Source organism: Salvelinus sp. IW2-2015, linkage group LG6.1 (genome assembly GCF_002910315.2).
Source record: "Salvelinus sp. IW2-2015 linkage group LG6.1, ASM291031v2, whole genome shotgun sequence".
NCBI classification, from domain to species: domain Eukaryota; kingdom Metazoa; phylum Chordata; class Actinopteri; order Salmoniformes; family Salmonidae; genus Salvelinus; species Salvelinus sp. IW2-2015.
In genome coordinates, this window is record NC_036845.1 from 28,955,136 (window position 1) to 28,972,382 (window position 17,247).

Consider the following 17,247-nt stretch of genomic DNA (forward strand, 5'->3'; position numbering starts at 1 on the left):
TTTTTAGAGAAGCTAGGCACAGGACACCGAATCCCCTTGCCTGAGTGTGTTGTTGTGGCCATTCCAGCAATTCAAGAGGAGATGTGAAAGGTCCATAACAACAATCTTCACTTGTATCAAAGTGTCTCCGAATACCACACAGCAACCCCAAACACACCATATGCAAGTATGGTGTATGCAAGTCCCTCTGTAGAACTGTAGTATTTATAGGCGTTAGTTGTATATTTTTCTTCTACTGTATATGGGGCGGCAGGTAGCCTAGTAGTTAGAGTGTTTGGCCAGTAACCGAAAGGTTGCTGGATTGAATCCCCGAGCTGACAAGGTAAAAATTGTTGCTCTGCCCCTGAACAAGGCAGTTTAACCCACTGTTCCCCAGTAGGCCGTCATTGTAACTCCCCTACTTCCGGCGCCGAAAAAGAGATGGCAGCCTCGCTTCGCGTTCCTTGGAAAATATGCAGTATTTTGTTTTTTATGTGTTATTTCTTACATCGGTACCCAGGTAATCTTAGGTTTCATTACATACAGTCGGGAGGACTACTGAATATACGATTAACGTCAACTCATCATCGTTCCTACCAGGAATATGACTTTCCGAAACGGATCCAGTGTTTTGCCTTCCACCAATACAATGGATCTGATCCCAGCCGGCGACCCTGTGCGACGCCGTAAAAGGGGCAAACGAGGCGGTCTCCTGGTCAGGCTTCGGAGACGGGCACATCGCGCTCCACTCCCTAGCATACTACTCGCCAATGTCCAGTCTCTTGCATATAAGGTTGATGAAATCCGAGCACGGGTAGCATTCCAGAGAGACATCAGGGATTGCAACGTGCTCTGCTTCACGGAAACATGGCTAACTCAAGAGACGCTAACGGAGTCGGTGCAGCCAGCTGGTTTCTTCATGCATCGGCCGACAGAACAAACATCTTTCTGGTAAGAAGAGGGGCGGGGGTATGCCTTGATTAACGAGACGTGGTGTGATCATCAATACAACACACAGGAACTCAAGTCATTCTGTTCACCTGATCTAGAACTCCTCACAATCAAATGTCGACCGCATTATCTACCAAGGGAATTCTCTTCGATCATAATCACAGCCGTATATATTCCCCCCAAGCAGACACATCGATGGCCCTGAACGAACTTTATCTGACTCTTTGTAACTGGAAACCACACACCCTGAGGCTGCATTCATCGTAGCTGGGGATTTTAACAAGGCTAATCTAAAAACAAAACTCCCTAAATTCTATCAGCATATCGATTGTGTACCAGGGCTGGAAAAACCTAGATCATTGTTATACTAATTTCCGCGACGCATATAAGGCCTCCCCGCCCCCTTTCGGAAAAGCTGACCACGACTCCATTTTGTTGATTCCAGCCTACAAACAGAAACTAAAACAACAGCTCCCGCGCTCAGGTCTGTTCAACGCTGGTCCGACCAATCTGAATCCACGCTTCAAGACTGCTTCGATCACGCGGATTGGAATATGTTCCGCATTGCGTCAGCAGGGTCTACAGTCAATCACGGATTACAAAAAGAAAACCAGCCCCGTCGCGGACCAGGATGTCTTGCTCCCAGACAGGCTAACAACTTTTTTGCCCGCCTTTGAGGACAATACAGTGCCACTGACACGGCCCCCTACCAAAACCTGCGGGCTCTCCTTCACTGCAGCCGAGGTGAGTAAAACATTTAAACGTGTTAACCCTCGCAAGGCTGCAGGCCAGACGGCATTCCAGCCGCGTCCTCAGAGCATGCGCAGACCAGCTGGCTGGTGTGTTTACGGACATATTCAATCAATCCTTATCCCAGTTGCTGTTCCACATGCTTCAAGAGGGCACCATTGTTCCTGTTCCCAAGAAAGCTAAGGTAATGAGCTAAACGACTACCGCCCCGTAGCACTCACTTCCGTCATCATGAAGTGCTTTGAGAGACTAGTCAAGGACCATATCACCTCCACCCTACCGGACACCCTAGACCCACTCCAATTTGCTTACCGACCCAATATGTCCACAGACGACGCAATCGCAACCACACTGCACACTGCCTAACCCATTCTGGACAAGAGGAATACCCATTGTGAATGCTGTTCATCGATTACAGCTCAGCATTTAACACCATAGTACCCTCCAAACTCGTCATCAAGCTCGAGACCCTGGGTCTCGACCCCGCCCTGTGCAACTGGGTCTGGACTTCCTGACGGGCCGCCCCAGGTGGTGAGGGTAGGTAAACAACATCTCCACCCCGCTGATCCTCAACACTGGGGCCCCCCAAGGGTGCGTTCTGAGCCTCTCCTGTACTCCCTGTTCACCCACGACTGCGTGGCCATGCACGCCTCCAACTCAATCATCAAGTTTGCGGATGACACTACAGTGGTGGCTTGATTACCAACAACGACGAGACGGCCTACAGGGGGGGTGAGGGCCCTTGGAGTGTGGTGTCAGGAAAATAACCTCACACTCAACGTCAACAAAACAAAGGAGATGATTGTGGACTTCAGAAACAGCAGAGGGAGCACCCCCTATCCACATCGACGGGTCAGTAGTGAGAAGGTGGAAAGTTTTAGTTCCTCGGTGTACACATCATGGACAAACTGAATTGGTCCACCCACACAGACAGCGTTGTGAAGAAGGCGCAGCAGCGCCTCTTCAACCTCAGGAGGCTGAAGAAATTCGGCTTGTCACCAAAAGCACTCACAAACTTCTACAGATGCACAATCGAGAGCATCCTGTCGGGCTGTATCACCGCCTGGTAGCGGCAACTGCTCCGCCACAACCGTAAGGCTCTCAGAGGGTAGTGAGGTCTGCAGAACGCATCACCGGGGGCAAACTACCTGCCCTCCAGGACACCTACACCACCCGATGTCACAGGAAGGCCATAAAGATCATCAAGGACAACAACACCCAAGCACTTTCTTACCCCGCTATCATCCAGAAGGCGAGGTCAGTACAGTGCATCAACAGACCGAGAGAGACTGAAAAACAGCTCTCATCTCAAGGCCATCAGACTGTTAAACCAGCCACACTAACATTTAGCGGCCGCTGCCAACATACTGACTCAACTCCAGCCACTTTAAAAATGGATTGATGGAAATTATGTAAAAATGTACACTAGCCACTTTAAACAATGCCACTTAATATAATGTTTACATACCCTACATTACCCATCTCATATGTATATACTGTACTCTAATCATCTACTGCATCTTGCCATCTTTATGTAATACATGTACCACTAGCCACTTTAAACATCACTTTATGTTTACATACCTACAGTACTCATCTCATATGTATATACCGTACTCTATACCATCTACTGCATCTTTGCCTATGCCGTTCTGTACCACCACTCATTCATATATCTTTATGTACATATTCTTTATCCCTTTACACTTGTGTGTGTGTATAAGGTAGTAGTTGTGGAATTGTTAGGTTAGATTACTTGTTGGTTATTACTGCATTGTCGGAACTAGAAGCACAAGCATTTCGCTACACTCGCATTAACATCTGCTAACCATGTGTATGTGACTAATAAAATTTGATTTGATTTGATTTAAATATTTGTTCTTAACTGACTTGCCTGGTTAAGTAAATAAAGGATATATGTCATACATTGCCATAACTGTTCATGCATATTGCTATGTAAACTCTCCTCAGTCTCCAGAGAAAATAAACTTTCTCCTGAATACAAGCCATGTCTACTTATTTGGTACATTGACAGACTAATCTACTGTTTTATTGGAACATGTTTACTTGCCAAGAAATGAAAGTTGAAATGATACACCAACTCCCTACATCATTTGTTTTAGTAGTAAGAATGTAAAAATCCATTATATACATATGTACAAGATCTAGCAATAACTATACCACAATGCAGTTGTGAGCRTTCTCGGCCTTCTATATTATAGTACATCATGAGTCTTGCTGAATATGGATGTTGTGTTGGCTGAATGTTCCAGGCAGGGTCCTGAATGTTCTTCAGCTGGTGAGCCTCATCTTGTGTTAGGTAATGGCAGCTGGTCAGGCAGAACATCATAAGCTCTATGACGTTGGACTCAGACTATACACTTTGGCTCTTGCCAGCCTCGTACAGTCTTTACCTCTTCCGTTTTATTTATTTATTTCACCTTTATTTAACCAGGTAGGCAAGTTGAGAACAAGTTCTCATTTACAATTGCGACCTGGCCAAGATAAAGCAAAGCAGTTCGACACATACAACAACACAGAGTTACACATGGAGTAAAACAAACATACAGTCAATAATACAGTAGACAAATAAGTCTATATACAATGTGAGCAAGGGAGGTGAAGGCAAAAAAAAGGCCATGGTGGCGAAGTAAATACAATATAGCAAGTAAAACACTGGAATGGTTGATTTGCAGTGGAAGAATGTGCAAAGTAGAGATAGACATAATGGGGTACAAAGGAGCAAAATAAATAAATAAATACAGTAGTGTCAGATGATGTTGAGCTTGAGCTTGTTCCCAGCTGATAGCTTTCATCCTGTTCATCCTTTCATCAGCTTTCAAACTGTGCAGCCGTATTCATCAACCTGGCCAAGGCTTTCGACTCTGTCAATCACTGTATTCTTATTGGCAGACTCAACAGCCTTGGTTTCTCTAATGACTGCCTCGCCTGCTTCACTAACTACTTCTCAGATAGAGTTCCAGTGTGGTCAAATCGCGAGGGCCTGTTGTCCGGACCTCTGGCAGTCTCGTGGGGGTACCACAGGGTTCAATTCTCGGGCGACTCTTTCTCTATATATATCTCATGATTTCACTCTTGGTTGAGGGTGATTCCCTGATCCACCTCTACGCAGCGACACCATTCTGTATACCTCTGGCCCTTCTTTGGACACTGTGTTAACAAACTCCAAACGAGCTTCAATGCCATACAACTCTCCTTCCGTGGCCTCCAACTGCTCTTAAATGCAAGTAAAAACTAAATGCATGCTCTTCAACCGATCGCTGCCCGCACCTGCCGCCCGACTAAGCATCACTACTCTGGACGGTTCTGACTTAGAATATGTAGACAACTACAAATACCTAGGTGTCTGGCTAGACTGTAAACTCTCGTCCAGACTCATATTAAGCATCTCCAATCCAAAATTAAATCTAGAATCGGCTTCCTATTTCGCAACAAAGCCTCCTTCACTCACGCCGCCAAACATACACCCGTAAAACTGATTATCCTACCGATCCTCGAATTCGGCAAAAATTACAAAATAGCCTCCAACACTCACTCAGCAAACTGGATGCAGTCTATCACAGTGCCATCGTTTTGTCACCAAAGCCCCATATACTACCCACCACTGCGACCTGTATGCTCTCATCGGCTGGCCCTCGCTACATATTCATCGCCAGACCCACTGGCTCCAGGTCATCTATAAGTCTTTGTTAGGTAAAGCTCCGCCTTATCTCAGCTCACTGGTCACCATAACAACACCCACCTATTAGCACGTGCTCCAGCAGGTATATCTCACTGGTCATCCCCAAAGCCAACACCCACTTTAGCCAACCTATCCTTCCAGTTCTCTGCTGCCAATGACTGGAACGAATTGCAAAAATCGCTGAAGTTGGAGTCTTATATCTCCCTCACTAACTTTAAGCATCAGCTATCTGAGCAGCTTACCGATCGCTGCAGCAGTACATAGCCCATCTTTAAATAGCACACCCAACTACCTAYCTCATCCCCATATTGTTTTTATTTACTTTTTTTGCTCTTTTGTACACCAGTATTTCTACTTGCACATCATCATCTGCACATCTATCACTTCAGTGTTAATTTGCTAAAGCGTAATTACTTTGCTACTATGGCCTATTTATTGCCTTACTTCTGACTCACTGGGAATGTGATGAAAGAAAAAAAGCTGGAATAAATCATTCTCGCCACTATTATTCTAACATTTCACATTCTTAAAATAAAGTGGTGATAATAACTGACCTAAGACAGGGAATTTTAACTCGGATTAAATGTCAGGAATTGTGAAAAACTGAGTTTAAATACATTTGGCTAAGGTGTATGTAAACTTACGACTTCAACCGTATATAGATTTTTCTACTGTGTTATTGACTGTACTTTTGTTTATTCTATGTGTAACTCTGTGTTGTTTTTTGTCGCACTGCTTTGCTTTATCTTGGCCAGGTCACAGTTGTAAATGAGAACTTGTTCTCAACTGGCCTACCTGGTTAAATAAAGGTGAAATAAAAATATAAATAAAAATCCAATGGGTCTACAGGATCTGTACTACTAAAGCTGGTGTCAAGGTCGTCATCATCATCAGCAGCAGGATTAGTCAGTAGGACATACACAAGTCAGTGATTAGCCAACATTTTACTACTTTGTCCCCATAAATACACAATTAAACAAGGTACTATATCCACCCATCCCCCTGGTGTCAATAGATCACGCTGACTAACCATCCAACAAAATATYCATCCCCAAYAGACACCAGTCAGTCACCCACACCATCCCCTCCTTACTAATAACTTAGCTTTTTTCCAATTTAGAAATTAAGCTTTGCATTAACTATCAACTAAGCCTCCATAATACRGATAACTACAGTAGAAGTTGTACCCTACTTACAAACACAACAACTGTGACAACAAGACACAGACCAWGTKTATGCCTAGCTCCAGTATATTTATTTGATCATCATGGAGTCATGGAAAGATTTAGCAAAGGTGACTTTGCTAAGAATAAGCAAACACTAGTTCCTGGTGCTGAGTTTGATGTTGATGTTGCTGCAGATGTTGATGGGATCAGACTCTGTAAATCGAACATACAGGCCAGTCACGTTAGCCTAYGCGGTAGTTAGCTAGCWAACGGTTAGATACGGTCCGGTACGCTGTAGCTAACGTAATCTGACATAGCTAGCTTGCAAAGTTACAAATCACATCACCAGATAGCAGCTGGCTAATTACAATGATTTGCTTTGGAACATCTAGCCAGAATATTATGAAAGCTAGCTAGCTCGACTTTGGTTCAGATAAACAAATGTAGTTTGCTAGCTAGTTAGATWCCTGTTGACTCCCATTCTCAAACGGATCCACCTTGACAGGGGCGGCAATTCGTCCTGAAATTGTGAATTCTGTATATTGTGGTTTGCTTACAACCAGTAAATGTAGATGGCCCGTTTTCTACCGGTAAGATGCAGAAATGCTTGCATTTGCATGTAGTGAGGAAATTATTAATTTGACACATATTATATATTAATAATATATTAATGGACATATACAGTTAAGGAGCAGTGGTGAAATGTCCTTTCAAATCACATTAACGGCAGTTAAGGCTGTGGCAAAAACAGAGAGTTTTCTTTTAAAAATTAAAGTGCGTACTTGCTGCTGTAGTTCCTGAAATGAAGGAATATTTTTCTGAAATGATGGAATATTTTTCAAATCCMAAATTATACTTTTGTTACGTTGTTTTCTAGCTCTCAGTCTCATTGACCACCAAATGCTAGCTAGCTAGCCACTTAATATAACGTGTTTTCTCAAAATGTATGTYAGCYAGCTAAGTTAGCAATGGTATGAATACTACTCCAATCTGCCGATTTGAGAGCACTATTTAGCTACAAAAGTGGTTATAACTTTGACTGCATGACAGTGAATTCAGAGCCATTCAGTGGCTARCTACACTACAAACATCATTTGACCAGGTTTTCGTGAAGCAATTGTAATGACAGTCCACCACAAGAGTTTCCCCGATTAGCAAGGGGTAGTATGTGTTTATTTTCATTTTGTTTTAGAAACAGTGAGGGGATTTTGCCAGTGGTTGAATGGGGATTTGGGCTTTCCGKAAAAATGTTGTTGAGGTTGCAACAGTAACCAAGGGGGGTTGGGYTTAGGGAAGGGTCAGTTGAAGGGGCGTTATCATATTTGAGTGGTCCATAGAAAAAGTGGTCTTTCCCCCATTGGCCATGGTCGACGTAAAGATAGGTGTTTACATTAGAGATGTCATGGTAATCACCATGCTGTTAAAAGTGTGTTCTCAGAGCGTGAGTTTTCCCAGGGATAATGGGAATCTCATGTCTGATTGACCCTTCCCAGCATTCACTACCAGCCCCACCACACTCAGTGTCACCCCCCCCCCCCTTACCCCCCGGACGTGCAGGCAGCCCGGCCCCCTCACAGGCGCAGGATACAGCTAGTKTGTAAACTGACTTTCCTCAGCAGCCTTCATGCTCAATCTCTGGGTATTATCCATACTGGTCCGTGTTTGAGTTGGACATCTGGCAATGATGTTGCAGTCAGCACATGATGAGGTGGGAACCACTTTCTCAATCACATTTGCAACCAAGCATTTGCCTTACTGMGTGTGTCCCGAGGGGAAGCGGGGAGACAGTGTTTGAAATAATAAAAAAATACATTTAATAACAAAAGACAGACACTTGGTCCAAAAAGCTTATTTGAGCGCAGCTGGAAAGTCTTCACTTCCTGTATGGGGAAACATACGGCCATGTGTGGGTGTGAGGGAGTGATTCAACCGTGATGCTGCAGACCACCAAGACCACTGGCCAGACACATTGTAAAGCACAACACAACGTAACCAGATACAGAGTACAGTGCAACACAACACATCCAGACACGCAACACAATGGCACAAAAAATGGCACATCACAATCAGAGACAGAAGAGCACAACACAGTGCAACACAGACAAAACACAGGATCAAACAGACAAATGAACATAGACCAGACAACTGTACACAGGAAAAAACACAAGACAAAGCATAAATCATGACAAAATAAGGGACAGAGCAAGATCAAACACACTGTGGAATAGAAGAATGAGAGATACCACAACAACGGATAGAGCACAACCTCAGATGATACAAATAAAAAAGAGAAGGGACGCACTGATGGGCAGAACACAGTTTATGACACAACACCACAACAAAGTGAGCAGTACAACAAAGAGATTATGAGAAGAGACACAAAGCTTACTCAACACAGAGGGTATTGCCTATTCTTAATACGTGTGCAGGACATGGTCCTGAACAAAACAAACCTCTCCAACTTTGTGGTCTACTCTTCCATTACGAAACCATTTGCAAATAAAAATACTTCACCATCGCGGAAATGCCAGAAATGTTTTCCCACTACTGAAACTTGTCTGACACTGTGTCACAGTCTCTTCGGAAAATGAACTGGAACTGTGTTTATAGAACCAACCAAGTCTACATCCTTTTCGAACAACACCACGCTACCTTGGCTAATAGATCTTAGCTTTCCTGCAATTAAACTACTGACCCTTCAGTAAGGATCACACAGAGGCCATCCTCCATAGACTAACTGTTAACTTCCTTGTTTGTACAGTAAGTATACTGCAGCTTCCGCCAAGAGGTCTGGACCTTCATGGCACAGGTGGTAAYGGGGAAGTGTATGCCAGGGATGCTGATTCACACACCACTCCAGCAGTTCCCMCTAAATCGCTATACTATCGTCACAGAACAAGATGTTAATTGAATGAGACAGAGGAAACTACAGTGAAATTGATATAACAGCAAATGTCCATTGCTGTATTTTGTCCGCTTCTTGAAATGCATCGCAGTGGTGTTGGATTATCATGGGTAAACAGTGACTGGTGTCTGAAGGGCCCTACCTCAACAGAGCTGTGTCAGACTTCTTATTTGGGAAGCTGTGGGTTCTGGCTAGCTCCTATTGAAATGAAACTGTGAATGATACTGAGAAGGCTAAGGGGAGGAGCGGAACTGAGGGTCTGGACCTGGTAAAAACCAGTGGTAAAAAGTGTGGTAGTTGTTGGATGTGGCTGACGTTTGATATCAGTTTAATGATCTCGTTTGCAACTCATTTGGAAAACTAAACGAGGGAAAGGGCTTAAAAAGCATTAAAGAGGGGGAAAAACACTTAACAAAGTAGCTTTCAGTCAATGTCTCATTGAGTGTTTGTCACAATAAAAACTATTGTCCTGTAATCAAATGTTTGTCCTTTACTATCAAGGCCCCAAAAAATCTAGACCAGTGTCTATAACGTAGAGTAAAAAGCACATCCAGTATTATAACCAGGCAATGATAATATGTTATAAAAAGACGAAGGGCAGAGTTCCAGTAAAATGACAACTGAAAACGCTTGTTGATCTCTTCCCACTCCTAGGGAAGATACCGGATGTAGAGGGTTAGACACTGACAACTAGCCCCAGTCCCCTACCCTCTCCCCCTACACCCCCCAACCCACTCCACTAAACCCTCCCCATCTGGCAAGTAAAACACCCATGTCCCCCAACCCTCATCCCCACCTCTCAGCTCAAACACTCGAGGGAATAGCAGACCCCCCCGCCCCACCACCACAGACCCTCGCCTTCCCCGTGAGAAATAGAGGACGCCTACACTCCTCGAAAAAAGGAAAAGAAAAAGAAAACAGCTGAATACAATTACAGCTCTGACTGGCTTTAAATCCCTCTCCTTTTCCATGGCGGCTTCCAACAACACRGCCGAGAGGGAGAGAAAAAAGGAAGGAAAAGGAGATTTGAAAAAAGTTTGTAAAGTTTGTTAGTTTGAGCATTAAAGCAACTTTACAGTGGGGTCAGGACTATGGGGGTCAACTGATCCTGCGTTGAGGAATTTCAGTTGATTCTTTTCATGCTTATTGATAAGTGTTTCAATGAGAGCTACTTATATAGTGGTGATTTTCTATTTCCATCCCTGAGACTCATGGGTAGTTTCAGTTATGATTTTAAGGAGGGAAAATGTAATTACACATAAGCTAGTCTTGTTCACTGTAGTATCATCAGCTTAGCTTTTATCTTTCAAATTCACACACACAGTCAGAGTAGCAAGCCAGATAAATTCACTCTAGCCAAGGACTATTTTTTCTCTGTTTTCCTTCGTGTGAAAGGTCTTATCACTTCTGAGAGCTACAGCATGTTTTCCTTTGCCCTCCTGCCCAGTTTGTATCACCAGAACAAATCCCTGACATGTTTTAGTTGGACCGAGGACAGCGCCAGATGAAACAGCATTGTTTTCAATGGACCCACTACAGCCTGAATAGTCAAACTGACTCTATTCACCATTCACTTTCATTGTGATACTGTTATGACGAATCCTCGCTGTCAATACATATGACCTCCTGGGATGTGTTTCACTTTCTTATGAAGCCTTATTACTCTGTTACGAAGCTTTTACGGAACCCTTCTATTTCTATTGTCCTCCAAAGAGAGTGGCTGGCTGAATAGCGGTCACAYCCTCTCTCAGATATGATGCAGCTGCTTCTTGTAGTGTTGTTGAGTGGGAGGTGGGAGGGAGAGGAGTGGTGCAGGCCAGACCAGGACAGGATGTATTAGCTCAGCACTCCTCACAACTCAGTAAGTGTTCTATGTTCTAATGACTCTGTCAGTGGAATGGTTTGTACCAAGGTGGAGGAGGAGGGAGAGGTGGAGGAGGATGAGAAAGAGGGAGGCTTTGAGTAGCAGGCTGTTTCAGCCACGACTGGCCTTACTACAGTAGCTATTTCTTGGTCCAGAATTATAAGGATGATACATAATGGATTATTGACCACTGGTAAATTATTCATATAATGTTGTGTTCTGAGAATAGCACGAAGATGTGGCTTTTCAGTGTTGATCTCTATATAGACTAGAGCTGTAGTACAAGTTAGAATAGCAACACTTCAAGAAGGAGAGCTACGTGCCACGTCTAAACCCTTTATTATTTGTATTTTTTTAATTTAAACTATATTTAACTAGGCAATTCAGTTAAGAACAAATTCTTATTTTACAATGACCGCCTACCCCGGACAATTCTGTAATCATTGTATGATCTCTAAAGCAGGTATACTAAATGATCTATTCATGAAGGCCACTTAAATACAATTATTTGAGAGAATTCGGATTTATTAGTACCAAATCTAAACAGCATTAGTGCCTGTGCTTGATTCGAAACACTTATGACTTTGGATTGAAGAGATCAATCAAAGGCCTTATTCAATGTGCTGCAAAGCTCGTAGCTTATAAGTTACCACACTGGTACTTCAGACCATATGGGTTAGTGCCTGTGAGCCGCTTGTTTAATCAGATGCACTGCATGTCTTCTGCATGGTCATAATGTGAATCACATTTCTCACTTTGGCTGGCATGCAGGGAGCTCTGAGAGCCAGGACACAGCTGATGACAGCTAAGGGATTAGTTTTACTGCCAGACAGAGAAGACAAGAGGGGAAGGGAGAGGACAGGAGAGGAGAGGAGAGGAGAGGACTGTAGCACTACAACAGCACAGGGAGAACTCTCTTTCTATCCAACATACCGGCCCCCTGACACACTGTAGGAAAATCCCCACAATGTTCCAAACTTGCCGAACGTCTTAGAATGTGAGATAGAATGGCAATTATAAAACAATACATAAAACACTCGTTATAAAACAATGGTATGAACATAATTTTTATATACATCCAAACAGCTCGTGACAATATGGTTACACATGATAAAAAACTGCACTTCAGAGGAGAAGAGACAGATATGAGGAGTCAACAGTAAACCACATGTCATGCTAACATCTGTTGTATCAAACAGATCCATCTGCATTACAGTGCTAGAGTATTGTCTGTTTGTGGCTCTACAACCTAAAAAGCCCCATGCCAGAGCATTGGTATACCAAAGGCTTCTAGCATCTGACCATAGTCATAAAACAGCAGTCTCAGGTGCACAACATCTGTTGGATGAAAGATCAACATACCACACATGTCTTTGTTATGAGATTAAATGACTACTATAACCATACGGTATGTAATATGTATGCCAGCTYAATAACTGAAACATCCACAGTGATTAAGTCTGTCTGTGGGGATGTCAGAGAGTAGAGTATGTTTGTATAAATGTCTGCCTCTCTCTCTTTTCTGCTCAGCTGACACAGATACAACTCATTGGTTTACAAAMGACACATGCTCACCAATGACAAAGCAACAATTCTATGGGCAAGTTTCCCGGGCACAGATGAAGCCTAGAACTAAGAAGCCTTTTCAATGGAGAATYTCCATTCACATCCTGTTTCAGTCTAGGACTAGGCTTAATCTGAGTYCGGGAAACCGGGCCCAAATGTATTACACTTACAGATGTACAGTAGGATCTTAATTTGATCACTCTTTTGTTCCTGGGAATTTTCCTGCRCCACAGGAAATGTAGATGAKCTTTTTGATTTACATACRTTCACTGAAAACCCACTCTAACACACGGTTATATTAACAGTATTGCACTTTTCATGTGGCCTACTTTTGGCCAGCTAATAGCCTAACCACCCATCAAGCAACATTATGGAYTTAACATTTAAATCCGTTTGCTGCAGGATTATTTTGCTGTGACAATAGTCAAATTAAGATCCTACATCTGTTTGYGTTTATGTATGTGGTTAAAACAAAACACAGAGTTGTATGCTCAACTGAAGACTCCTATGACGTGAATAATGCTATGCTATGATAATGGCTCCATGGCTGTCAGTGGCTCCCCTGTGTAGCTATGCGTAGAAGATTGATTCTGTAAAGGTCATTCACCAGAGCTGCAGGGCATCAATGGTTCACTGGTGAGGACCAGTGGTTCACCAAGGGTGAGTTGAGAAAGCTGTACAAATAGCCCCTTTAGCACCAAAGCACAAAGTGTGTGTGTGTGTGTGTGTGTGTGTGTGTGTGTGTGTGTGTGTGTGTGTGTGTGTGTGTGTGTGTGTGGGTGTGTGTGTGTGTTGTGTGTGTGTGTGTGTGTGTGTGTGTGTGTGTGTGTGTGTAAGAGTTGCAACAAAGCGCCTTTTGCCCTCAGAACATCCCTGTCGGTGCATGGACTCTACAAGGTGTCAAAGTGTTCCACAGGAATGCTGGCCCAAGTGGACTCCAATGCTTCCCACAGTTGTGTCAAGTTGGCTGGATGTCCTTTGGGTGGTGGACCATTCTCGATACACACAGAAAATTGTTGAGCATGAAAAATCCAGCAGKGTTGCAGTTCTTGACACAAACCAGTGYGCCTGGCACCTACTAACATACCCAGTTCAAAGGCACTTACATTTTTTGTCTTGCCCATTCACCCTCTGAGTGGCACACATACACAATTCATGTCTCAATCGTCTGAAGGTTTAAAAATCCTCCGTTAACCTATCTCCTCCCCTTCATCCACACTGATTAGTGGATTTAACAAGTGACACCAATGAGGGGTCATAGCTTTCACTTGGATTCACCTGGTCAGTCTATGTCATGGAAAGAGGRGGTGTTCTTRATRTTTTCTATAATYAGTGTATTCACTTGTCAACACACATGAAGGTCTACAGTAGCCTCAACAGCACTCTCTGRGGTAGCACCATGGTGTAGCCAGAGGACTGTTATTTTCCGTYCTCCTYTGGGTAAATTGACTTCAATGCTAAATCTAGGAGGCTCATGGTTCTCACCCCCTTCCATAGACTTACACAGTAATATGACAACATCCGGAGAATATCCTACAACCTATCAGAGCTCTTRCAGCATGAACWGACATGTTGTTCACACAATCAAAGAATCAGAGAATTAATCTAGTAATGAAAGCATAAACTACAGCTAGCTAGCACTGCAGTGCCGTGCATAAAATGTGGTGAGTAGTTGACTCAAAGAGAGACAAARACAATAGTTGAACAGTTTTGAACAAATTCATTTCYTCAAAAATTAAGGAGAARCAKCCGCGATAGAGAGAAATAGCTATATTTTCATTTGTTTCACTTACTTASCTAACTAATGCAGCTAGCTAATTTAGCTTACCAAACACCCGGCTCAAACAGAGAGGAATGCTATTTATGTTAGCTAGCTGGCTAATGCTATCCAACACTGGAACTCTTCCAAGTCAGAGTAAGCTTTTGGTTTTATTAATTTATTGCCACCTCGTCCCACCTGTGTAACTCCTAAACTGCTTTCTGTATGTACACTGTACTGTGTGATTGTAGTTGGTTTACTAACGTGTTAGTTCTAGAAGCTATGTTGACTATGACGTTAGCTAATATGGTGACAACGATTTATGGTATGAAAGTTTGGTTTGGAATTATTATTTTTGCCTGGTCAGGCAGCTTTTAGTGTTGTGCATTGAAGTCCACAAGCAAAGGGAAAAGGTGAGAGGAGGAAAGTGTGTAGATAAAAGAAGGACTTACACAATGAGCAAAGTGATGATGCTTTTTGTATGTGGCTGCTATGAAAGTGAACTGTGTTTGCGGATGATCAGGGGTGTATCTTTTTAGACAGATTCTGTTGAAAAACAAATCTTAAATGGAAGCAAACGAAATGGGGATAAATYTACCTGAATTTGTCTAGAAACTCTTGTTTGCAACTGTTAGGACTAATGATTGCGCCATAGATCAGCTAGATGCAGGMAAGAGTGTGCAAGACGGTATTGAATGTGTCACTTTCTATCACCTTGATTAATCCAATTGGTCTCTCRAACTGTCATCCAATATGAAGTAGTAGAAATAAGGCCATGCTCATMAAATAAAAACWTCCTCCCCAATCTTAAACAGCACAAACCACCAACACACACACAAAACACACAATAGTGTAAGTCTGGCAAGCCATTCCATGACATTAAATACACACAAAGTGAACTAAATGAATCAATTCCCAATTAACAGAAAATGTGTTTTAAGAAAATGGCATTATCCAGTTGTGGACAGCTACATGTGATAGACAGCCATGTAATTTAATTATTCGGAGTGGGATTTCAGTCCCAACTAATTGAATTTATACATCCTTCATGTCCAATAGTAAATCATAGGCTCTATTAAAGCTGCCAAAAATGTATTAGTCAGAAAAACTGTAAATGTGAAATAAAACGAAAAAGCCAAGCTGAAACAAAACCCTCTTACCTTCAGTGAACCAGTTCTGGCTGTGTCTTGGCTCCTAAAACATGATCACGTCTCAGTCTCTGTGAGTGTGTCTGGTTCTCTATCTCTCGCTCTCTCTCTCTCTCTCTCTCTCTCTTTCGAAGAAGTGCTCTATCCAGCGGTTGGTTGCCTTCAGAGTAACAGTCTCTAGTAACAGTCTCCAGCCAATTGTGTTTTTAAGGGTTGGACTAGATCCCTCTGAAGTGCAGGACTGTAGGGTTTAGGGTTAATCTCCAATGTCCTGGGAGTCCGCCGGAGGAGGTACAGCTCTGAGCTTTCTGTTTATGTAGTCAAATCACAGCACAGGGGGTCTCCTTTCTTCTGGCCTGCTCTCCTCTGCTCTCTTCTCACACACACTGATAAAGCCAGCCCACTGCTCTGCCGAATAGCGAACAGAAACAAATACGGTCTCTCTCACCCAGAAGAGACTGCCAGTGCTCCTGATCCACCACTGCTGAGGCTTTGACACATGGAGCGAGGGAGAGAGAGAGAGAGAGAGAGAGAGAGAGAGAGAGAGAGAGAGAGAGAGATGCAATTGTTAATTTCACTTTGGTTTATTATTTACTTCACTTTCTTTGGCAATGTTAACATATGTTTCCCATGCCAATTCATCCCTTAAATTGAAAATGAAATTGAATTGAGAGAGAGATCGAGAGCGAGGAGGGGTAGACAGAGGGGGAAGATGGCGAGTCAAACACATGGATCAGGGTGTGTTTGTTGTTCGAAGGTTCACCACCGATGTGATATGTTTGAGGTGTAACTGAACTGAAGCGGTTCYGACAGTCGCTACTAGCAACAGGACTGGACTGCATCTGCATCTAAGACTCAAAACGAGCGCAACAAAGTGAGAGAACGGGACAATTCCAGGAGAAAACATGTTTTGGCAAGCCTGTGCTAGGCTATAGAAAATRAACRAAAAACAAGTCTCTCTTTCACTTAACATAACTCAGCTTCACTTTCAGTATTAATCACCTCATCTACACAAAGTGTGAAAGAGTGAGAGAAAACAGCAGGTTTGTACTGTGCAAAGGAGCTCTGCTTTCAGTTTGAAAGAATATCTCGCTCTCTGTGTTTTCAATGTCTGTGCCCAAGTCTGTTTTCAATCTTGGCCAGATTCCTAATTTCTCCTTTCCCAGGATATGAGTGGATGGCCTGAAAATTCACAATGCCAGCCAGCAGCTGACTCAGGCCTTTCTTTCTATTAGAGAGGGCCTCCTGAGAGGGAACGGGCGGGACAGAGAGTTAGAGATGAGGGGGCAAATTGGACCATACTCTCCTTTAATTGTTTGAGTCAATGTGAAGGCCYAGCAGCAGCAGTTAGAGGGATGTAGAGTGCCCAGTAGTTAGATAGGAGGGCAGTTACAACACAACACATGGAGTTCAGAGGGGAAAACACCATAGTCTTCAGAACAGGAGCTGCCAGTCG

General features: G+C 43.2%; 1 protein-coding gene across 2 annotated transcripts in view; it reads right to left on the reverse strand.

The window, feature by feature from the left end:
• LOC111965401 (platelet-derived growth factor receptor beta) overlaps positions 1-16,247 on the reverse strand; it is a 49,471-nt gene extending 33,224 nt beyond the window's left edge. Inside the window, exon 1 of one of the 2 annotated variants that reach the window (XM_023989591.1) lies at positions 15,804-16,247. The gene's annotated coding sequence lies outside the window, so the exon portion shown is untranslated. The remainder of the gene's footprint in view (positions 1-15,803) is intronic. The other variant, XM_023989590.1, reaches the window with a different exon arrangement.
• Between the last annotated feature and the right edge of the window lie 1,000 nt (positions 16,248-17,247).